This window comes from Rhagoletis pomonella, unplaced genomic scaffold, assembly GCF_013731165.1.
Source record: "Rhagoletis pomonella isolate Grant_MI unplaced genomic scaffold, Rhpom_1.0 Rhpom_scaffold_00001, whole genome shotgun sequence".
In the NCBI taxonomy this organism is placed as follows: Eukaryota; Metazoa; Arthropoda; class Insecta; order Diptera; family Tephritidae; genus Rhagoletis; species Rhagoletis pomonella.
In genome coordinates, this window is record NW_023458555.1 from 63,088,812 (window position 1) to 63,099,071 (window position 10,260).

The following is a 10,260-nucleotide window of genomic DNA, read 5'->3' on the forward strand; positions in this document are numbered from 1 at the left end:
ACTTTCGAGACTATTTCCAGATCCCAAAAGCTTAAAAAATTCAAAAATACTCCCGAAATTCCCAAAAATCCCGAAATTACTCCCGACAATCCCAAAATAGACCCGAAAGTTACAAAAATCCAAAATAAGTCCCAAAAATCTTGAAACAGTCTCGAAAGTCCCAAAAATACCTTAATTGCTCCCGATAGTCCCAAAAATCCCTAAATAGCCCCGAATGTCCCAACATTCCCGAAATTAGTCCCGACAATCCCGAAATAGTCCCGAAAGTTGCAAAAATCCGAAATAAGTCCCAAAAATGCCTAAATAGTTCTCAAAGTCCCAAATTCCTAAATTATTTCCAAAAATGGAGAAATAGTCCCAGAAGTCCCAAAAATCCGAAATTAGTTCAAAAATCCCGAAATACTCCTGAAAACCTCGAAATGGTCCCGAAAGTCTAAAAAATTCAAAATAAGTCCCAAAAAAATCGATATACTCCCGAAAGCCCCAAAAGTCCCCAAATTTGTCCCAAAAATCCCGAAATCAGTTCCGAGAATTACGAAACAGTCCTAAAAATCCTGAAATAGTTCCGAAAGTCCCAAAGTTCCTAAATTAGTCCCAAAAATCCCGAATTGGTCCCGCAAGTTCCAAAAATCCAAAAATAGTTCTGAAAGTCTATCATTAACTTGTGCAAATGTCAACAGAGTAAGACGCGTTTTTGTGGTGCCAATAAGTTTTTGCGTTTTTCCTCGTAATTATATCGACATTTGCCTATATTGCTGCCCTACCGACGTGCGTTCGTGCTTCTGTGGCTGATATCGACACATACCCTGGTTCACTTGTTTTTTATCAGCGTTTTATCTACTTTGAATCAGCGTAATGGGATCAACAAGAAAAAATCCAACGAGGAAGCCTACATCTCCCCCTAAAACTCCCCTCACACCGGCAACAACTGCGTTCGATAGGATGGAGAAGAAATTGGAAGAGCAGAGAGAGGCTATAATTGCACAGTTGACTGCGGGTCTGACAAAATCAGAGGAGAGGGTGATGCAGAAGATTAGCGAGCTGGCTGCTGAAATGGCAAATTTGAAGTTGTCCATTGCAGCCATCGAGGAGAGAGTCACTGCGGGTGAGAATGCATGCGCTGATGTTCTCACTTTACGCTCCGAGCTTATTGGTACCAAGGCTCAGCTCACTGCTCTTGAAAGCAGTGCAGTCGCTTCGGATCTTATTATTAACGGTATAAAAGGTTTGTAGTGTAGCTCAGCACAAACCTCCACCTTTACGTGACGTCTTTCGTCTGAAAGGCAATGGTCAAAATAGCAGCAGCGCTTGTCCTATTGTTGAGAAGCTTTTCTCTGAAAACGGCCGCAATCGACTCTTACGATCTGTCTCTTTGTTTTGCAAAAATAAAAAGAGATCGCTTGCTCTTTCTGATATTGAGCCGCCGGGTTACGCCAATATTTATTTGCATGACAGTCTCTCAAAAACTCAACGAGAAATAATGACATATGCATCAGAGTTAAGGCGAAGTAAACGATTGGCATCGCCGTTTTCCATCCGTGGGATAATATTTGTGCGGCTAAAGCCAGGCGAAGAGCCCAGATTAGTGAGCAGCAGAGCCGAGTTTAACGCTCTTATCGGCACTAAAATATAGAACAATTACACTTAAGTATGTATTTTATGTATGTCCAAATGTTTGTTATAATTTATGCCAGAATAGAAAATAAGTTACATAAATGTTTTTTCTTTTTCTCTCTTTGCCGTATTCTCTCTATTTATTATTTGTTTACTTATGTATCTCAAATTATTTCTATTGCTTGTTTACCTTTCTCAACTGTTCGTATATTACCCTCCTGTTTCGTTTAATATACTTAATGCAATCAGTTGTGCTTTTGCTGTGTTGTATATTTCTTGTGCTTGATGCTATTTGTAGTTAACTCCTTTCTACCTCAGTGTGTCCCATTTAAATCACACTAGGAAATCAGCCTGCAGCATTAATGATAACCACAAAATTTTAATAGATATGTTATGCCAACAGTCAAATGGCCTTAACGTGGTGCATTTTAATGCTCGAAGTCTTAATGGTGATAAATTGGACTATGTTAGACATATTTTTGGAGAATCGGGGGTTGGTGTCATCTGTGTTTCAGAAACCTGGTTTAATCCAAACTTTACTGACTTTTATTATGGTATCCCACATTTTAATGTTATACGCCACGACAGATCAACCAAAAAAGGAGGGGGTGTTGCAATTTATTGCAAATCGACTCTAAAAATCAAACCTCTAACTGTATCAAATGATTCTGATACGGAATTCATCATTGCGGAAATCTCAGATAATGTCACAAAAATACTAGTGTCCTGTGTATATAATCCTAATAGGTGTTGCATGTTAGACTCGTTTTTTGTTGAGCTATCTATGTTTTTGATTGAGTATGAGCGTTATGTTATATGTAGTGACTTTAATGTAAACTTTCTTTTAGGAGATTGCTATGCCGTTAAACTACTTGACCATGTATCTGCTGCAGGTCTTGCTGTGGTTAACAGATTTGTGCCAACAAGATACGCCAACAACTCAAATCCTAGCCTGCTGGACCTTGTTATTGTCTCTATTATTGACCATATTCTAAAATTTGACCAAATGTTTTTTCTTTCGGACCATGACCCAATATTTTGTACATAAGATGTGTCGTTTAACAGTCCCGCTGATAGTGTTACTTTTATGTATCGTGATTTGAAGTCTGTTAATGTTAGTAATCTGCATGTCGATTTGTTAAATGTTAACTGGAATAACTGTTGTTTCATTGAGAGTGTATGTGCAAAACTTGACTTCCTAAATTAAAATCTGACAAAACTATTCGACGACCATGTCCCGCTTCGTACCGTTCGGACCATAAACAGCGCTTGCCCTTGCTACAATACAAGAGTTAGCTCAGCTATAAAAGCACGTAAAAAGCTTTATCGTAAATGGAGGAGAACCAGAACTGACTTTGCTTGGACACAGTACAAATCTGCCAGAAATAAAGCTACTGCCGTTATAAGAAATGCAAAGCGATTCTATTGCAATTCTAAACTGAATCCGTCTCTACCTTCAAGAGATTTATGGCGCAATTTAAAAACCTTGAATGTACATGGAGAGCTTAGACCTGAATGTAAAATTTACCCAAATGTACTTAGTAAATATTTTACTAGCGAAAATAACAGCTATAGCTCTCAATTCCCAAATTTAGTTAATAATTTTGCTTTAGAAGAAAAATTTCAATTCGATGGAGAGGCTGATGTTTTAAGATCTCTGATGGCGGTTAAGTCCAACGCAATCGGCAATGATGGGATATCATTGACGTTTGTAAAACTTGTGCTGCCATTTATTTTGGGAACTCTAACACATATCATAAATCACTGCTTCACAACGGCATATTTCCCAATAGAGTGGAAAAAGGCTTTGATTGTTCCTGTTGCTAAGAAGAATATTGCCACGGATCCAAGTGACTATAGACCGATAAACATACTGCCAGCCTTTTCTAAAGTGTGAGAGTCCCTAATGGCAGCACAAATCTCCACATTTGTCCAACGAAATAATCTGTTATCTCCATTGCAGTCAGGGTTTAGAGCTAAGCTGATGATATTAGGGTACAGTTTGATAATGGCTATCTGACACTTCTCTGCCTTCTGGATTTTTCTAAAGCCTTTGACATGGTAAGTCACGACCTTCTTTGCAAAAATCTTAAACATTATTTTGGGTTCTCTGACAGCTCTGTAAAGCTTATGGCCAGCTACCTAGTAGGAAGAACTCAGAAGGTGACTTGCAAGGCTACCTCGTCTGCGTCTAGTATTGTTATCTCCGGTGTTCCGCAAGGCTCTGTTCTCGGTCCTCTCTTGTTTAGTCTTTTTGTCAACGATGTATTCTCTGTTTGTCAGTATGTGAATGTCCACGCTTATGCTGATGACATTCAGTTGTATTTGTCTAGTCGTGTTGGTCTTGTGGAGGACTTGTGTTTCAAAATAAACAGTGATTTGTCTCCAATTTCGCAATGGGCCAATGATAATTGTCTTTGTCTGAATGCTGCTAAGTCCTATGTGTTGCCCATCAGTAACAGTGTGGTACATTTGGGGAATATTCCGAAACTTACTATTGGTAATAGCGTATTAATGTTTACTGACAAGATAAAAAATTTAGGCTTTGTTGTGAATTCCATGTTGACTTGTTCTGACCACATTAATAAAGTTGTTAGCAGTATCTATGTTGTTTTGCGTAGGTTAAAAATGTCAGCGTCGTTTACACCTCTGGAGACAAGAAGAAAGCTTGCTGTTCAACTTATTGTGCCTCATATCACGTACTGTGAGCTTGTGTATAGCAAACTTGATTCCGTTTCGTCTCAAAAGATTGATGTTTTGTTTAACAATATTACGCGTTACGTCTATGGCCTCAAAAGATATTATCACATATCTTTGTGGAAATGTAAAATTCTTGGATGTGGTATTTTTAATTACCTTGCGACAATGTTCAAGCTCATCAAATATAAAACTCCCAAATACCTTTATGATAAACTACAATTAACTAGGTCAAGTAGACATCAAACTCTGGTTATTCCTAAATACACCTATTTGTCTTCGTCAAGGCTATTTTTCATTAATGCTGTGAGACTCTGGAATTCTATTCCAGAATCTGTCAAAAGTGCTTTGGTTGGGGGTAGCTACAAAAAGGTAATTCACGGTTATTTTAACACGGTAAATATGATGTGATTGCGATTGAACTCTCATCTCTCCTCTCTTCCTTTCTCGATCTCTCTGTTTTCTCATTTTTGATCTTGGATGTACCTCAAACTTTAAAATTAGTTATAACTATTTATTGCTAGATTTAAGTCTGCTTCAAATTTTAAATAAGCCTTCAATTTTGTTATTTTCATCTATTGATGTACTATAAAAGACTTAAAGTCTTACGTGTACACCATCATATCTTAAATAAATAAATAATGTCCCAAAAATCCCGAAAATCTGAAATTATTCCTGAGAATCCCGAAATTGGCCCAAAATACTGGAAACAGTCCCAAAATCCAAAATTACTCCCGACAACCTCGAAATAGACCCAAAAGTCCCAAAAATCCTAAATTAGTCCCAAGAATCTGGAAAAAGTACCGAAAGTCCCAAAAATACCTAAATTACACCCGATAATCCCGAAATAGTCACGGGAGTCCCAAAAATCCGAAATTAGTCCCAAAAATCCCTAGATATCCGCGAAAGTCCCAACAGTCCCGAAAATATTCCCGAGAATCCCGAAAGCCCCATAAATCCGAAGTAATCCCCTAAAGAAATAGTCTCCAAAGCCCGATATAAGTCCCAAAAATCGAAAAATAGTCTCGGAGTCCCAAAAATTTCGAAATTACTCCCGCGAATTGCAAAATTCTGCCGAAAGTCCCAAAAGTCCCGTCAGCATAAGCGATTCCAGAGATAAGCGGTATGAGAATTTCAGTTTGTATGGGCGCTGCCACGCCCCATTTGTCAGTAATTGCGGTTCCAGAGATAGGCGATATGAGAATTTCAGTTTGTATAGGCGGTGCCACGCCCTCTTTTCCAAATTCTACCATTCTTCGCCGAAAGTACGGTATTGACAACATATGTTGCTGTGTCACTTTTCTGCATTTCAGTTCAAGAGATAAGCGATTTGAGAATTTCAGTTTGCATGGGCGGTGCCACGCCCCCCTATCCAAAATCTACCGCCCTTCGCCGAAAGTACGGTATTGACAACATATGTTGCTGTGTCAATTTTCGGGACGTCAGCATAAGCGCTTCCAGAGATAAGCGATATGAGAATATCAGTTTGTATGGGCAGTGCCACGCCCCCCCTATCCAAAATCGACTACTCTTCGTCGAAAGTACGGTATTGACAACATATGTTGCTGTATCAAATTTCGGGACGTTAGCATAAGCGGTTTCAGAGATAAGCGATATGAGAATTTCGGTTTGTATGGGCGGTGCTACGCCTCCTTTTCCAAAATCTGCCATATTTCGCCGTAAGTACGGTACTAATAACATATGCTGCTGTGCCAAATTTCAAGACGTTAGTGTAAGTGGTTCCAGAGAAAAGCGATATGAGAATTGCAGTTTGTATGGTCGGTGCCACGCCCAATTTCCCGGTACCTACAATTTTTCACTGTAAGTAGGGTATTGACAACATATGTTGCGGTGTCGAGTTTCAGGACGTCACCATAAGCGGTTCCAGACAAAAGCGATATGAAACTTTCATTTTCAAGGGGGGTGCCACGCCTTATTTTCCAAAATCTACCATATTTCCTCGTAAGTACGGTATTGACAACATATGTTGCTGTGTGCAATTTCAGGACGTTAGCCTAGGTGGTTCCAGAGATAAGCGATATGAGAATTTCAGTTTGTATGGGAAGTGCCACGCCCACTTTCCCAGTACCTACCATTTTTCACCGTAAGTAGGGTATTTACAATCTATGCATCAGTTCCCCAGCATAATTCGTTTTAGAGATAGAGTGGTTTTCATATTTTAATCTATATGTCAGATGCCACGCCCGGGCATTAACATTTCTGGATTAGAGGAAGTCATATCCTTTAAATCGGTGTATGTTTCATTGAAATCGAGCGAACGGTGCCTTCAGAAAAGGGATTGCAAAATTTTCTTGTGGTGTATTTATATATAGATATTTGATTTTAAACTGAACGAAAAAGTGAGTGCTGCCGCAAAAAAAAGGGCCGCAGCTGGCGCCATACTTAAATTTTTAATTTCTTAATTTTTGACTCTGAGAGGAAACATTAATTAATTAATTTAACGATCAGTAGTTAAGTGTCCGTTAGAGTTAATTTAATGAACGTTTCTGAGTGCGGCTGTGAGAGGAAACATTAATTAACAGATTTAACGATCCGTAGTTAAGTGCCCGTAGTTAAGTGCCTCTTATTTAACACACTTTCGTTTGACATTCATTTTTTAATGTTTCATATAATTTGTGTATAAGTTAACTAAATTCTAAACTTAGAGCTAAAATGGTTAGACATTACTATAAAACACAATTTTAATCGTTAAAACCTTTTTCGAACTTCCCTATGACTACGGGCCACTCAGTCTAGACCAACCGAGATTTTAGCTTTCAATCACGTTTCAATTTGGTAGCCGACTACATATTTTATTCGTCTTTCAGTCATAACCGGAAAAAATGTTTCAACGGTCGTAATTGTTTGGCTTACTTTCAATTGGCTTTAACTATTAAAACAACATGAATATCGCCCTTTGTTAACGGCTTAAATCCTCTCAAGAATCGACTCCTATTGGAACACCGTACAAAAAATAGAGTTGGCTCTTAGATACGAAATTAAAAACGCATAAAAAACTATCACTTGAAGCTTGTGGCATTTATCGCAGCCTTCTACCTTGTGACTGCCCAGTAGGCAGAAAAATTTAATTTTTATTACGAAGGGAACAAAAGGCAGATTAGCATCAAAATTTGATTGTACAATGAAATTGAATTGTGTGAGTGATCGACCAATCCCAATGCTAGATACACGCACACTCACCAGGCATACACGCATAAAAAATATGACTCAGAGGAAATGTACTTATGTATAAAAATGGTCACTTATAAAAAAGTGTACCTATGTACATACCCATTTGGAAAATAGGTAGCCACCTCACGTGGTAATCCATGTTTTCTGTCCACTTTAGTACCACAATTTTTACCATGACTTGTATTATATATTAATAATAATAAGAGATTGGCGCTTACACAATTGGGGTATTCACGACGGTATCCCAAGTGCCATATTGTTGTATGTCGTAAACTTTAAACGCCTAAAAAATATATCAAGGGGGCTCGCAAAGTACCACCAAAGTCATATTATGAATTTCCGCTGTGTTAAAATATAGATGGTTGTGGTTTCAAGTTTTCTAAACATTTATTTAAGCTTTTAAAGTTTACGACCTACAACAATACGACACTTACTATACCGTTGTGAATCCCTCAAATATGTTAGTGTATAGCCAAGCTTCTCTTCCGATTTGCGGCGTGTGCCTTGATGTTGTAACACAAAGGGGAGGGGCCTACCGTTTTACGCCGACTGCGAACGGCGATTGTATTTTTATGAGAAGCTGTTTTCACTGCAGAAATACACTCGGAGGTTTGCCTTTGACTGCCGAGGGCGACCATTACTTTTATTAGAAAACAACTTTTTCTTTTATTTTTCTTGATGTTAGTCGGAACCTGGGCTTGAACCCAGGCCCTGCGGAATGGTAACGCGCATTGGTACACCACAGCGGTCGCCATAGTGTTGCCCAATAGTAAAACACAAAATTAACACCTACGATTACCCTTTACTAAGTATATTGTAAAATAATGTACCCGCCGAAGATGAGGGACACGAATTTCTATACGACACCATACCGATACTTTCGCCATTCTATACCGAATTGATAATTTTAAAACGAAATTTTTTGGGATCGATTAGCAGAACCCTGATATCTCTCAAATAAACATTAAAAAGTTAGTGTGATTAATAATATACATATTGTACATTACATTAAAATTAATTGTCTTTTGTTAGATGTGCTTAAGGTGACGCACATACATATAGGAATTTCGAGTCAAACAGGCATGTTCTGCAAATCGTACGATTTCAAATCGGTGCGATTTGCTAAGTATTGTTGTATATTTTTAACCCTAGAACACTAACCTTATTTTTTATTCCTTTAATACTAACGTTCGCCTGTGAGGCTACTTTGAAAAAAGTACAAATTCTGTCTTTCTAAAACCTTAAATTTGTTTAAAAAATGGGCTTAAACACATTTCATATGTTTTTAAAGTAAAAAAAAAATATAATAATTTTATAATTTTTTTAATATTAATAAAAATAATTCGTATTGAAAATAGCACATATTTTATAATCTTTTTGAAAGGGGTAATTTAAAAAAATAAAAAAAAAACATTTAAAAGCGAACGCACTCAAACAATCCATAAATTATCTTAAAAAATAATACAAAATATGTCAGCACTGAAAAAAATGTATTTTATAAATTGATTTAACATTCGTACTTACAGAAAGTGAAAACGAAATTTATTAAAAAAAAAACACATGGCGTGTTGGGACACAATAGTTTTTGCTCCCCTGCGTGAATAAAAGAAAACGCACGAGTTTAAGTTTTAAGAATTTAATAACTATAATAACTCTTCTCTACTTCGATGCTAAGCGTCGCTGACTCTTTTTTCTTTTCGTGGTTACAGTAATCCACATCAAGGCTTACGTACCTATTTACATACACATGTATACTGCTTTTATGTACATACCAAAGAGAATGAAAATAACAGAATGCATGTGCAATTCCTATAGTCTACAAATTCAATATTCAATTTAATGAGTAAATCTATATTTAATAAATTATTCTAATACGCAACATGCCGGCGCCCTTGATGTATCTACCGGATCATCAACTCATTTCATCAGGCTTTCGGCAATACAGCAATTTTATGTATCGCACGGCGAACGCTCCCATTTTTAGTTTGCACGTTCACAACACGCACTGCTCCAGAAGCATCAGAGATAGTATCTGTAACTCGTCCTAACAGCCATTGCTTTGGCGTCAAGTTATCTTCACAAACTACAACTACGTCACCTTGCTGTACATTAGGCGTTCTAGCTGGCCACTTAACTTTTCGCTGTAACTCATGTAAATATTCACGAGACCATCTTTGCCAAAAGTGCTGTTTAATTGCTGTCAATCTTATCCATCGATCCATTAAGTTAATTTTGTTGTGTCCAACGATCGGTTCGGTAATACCTACTAGAGGTCCACCTGTCAAGAAATGACCTGGGGTAATCGCCACTTCATCGCCTGGATCGTTCGACATTGCCGTCAACGGACGAGAGTTCAAAATCGCCTCAATTTCTGCGATCACCGTAGTTAACTCCTCGAGCGTCAAAAATGCTTGGCCGAGAATACGCGTCAAATGATATTTCGCTGATTTTACCGCCGCCTCCCATAAGCCACCAAAGTGTGGCGAACGCGGCGGTAATGTGATGAAAATTTATGTTATTAGCTGCACAGTACTTGGAAATTTCACCTTGCGTTTGTTGTTCATGAAACGCTTTACTAAATTCCTTTAGCTCTCTTCGCGCTCCAACAAAGTTCGTACCATTATCACAAAACAACTGCCCACATAAGCCGCGACGAGCTACAAATCGTTTTAATGCGGCAACAAAAGCTTTCGCTGTCAGGTCCGATACCACTTCCATATGAATCGCCTTTGTTGCGAAACAAATAAAGACCGCAAC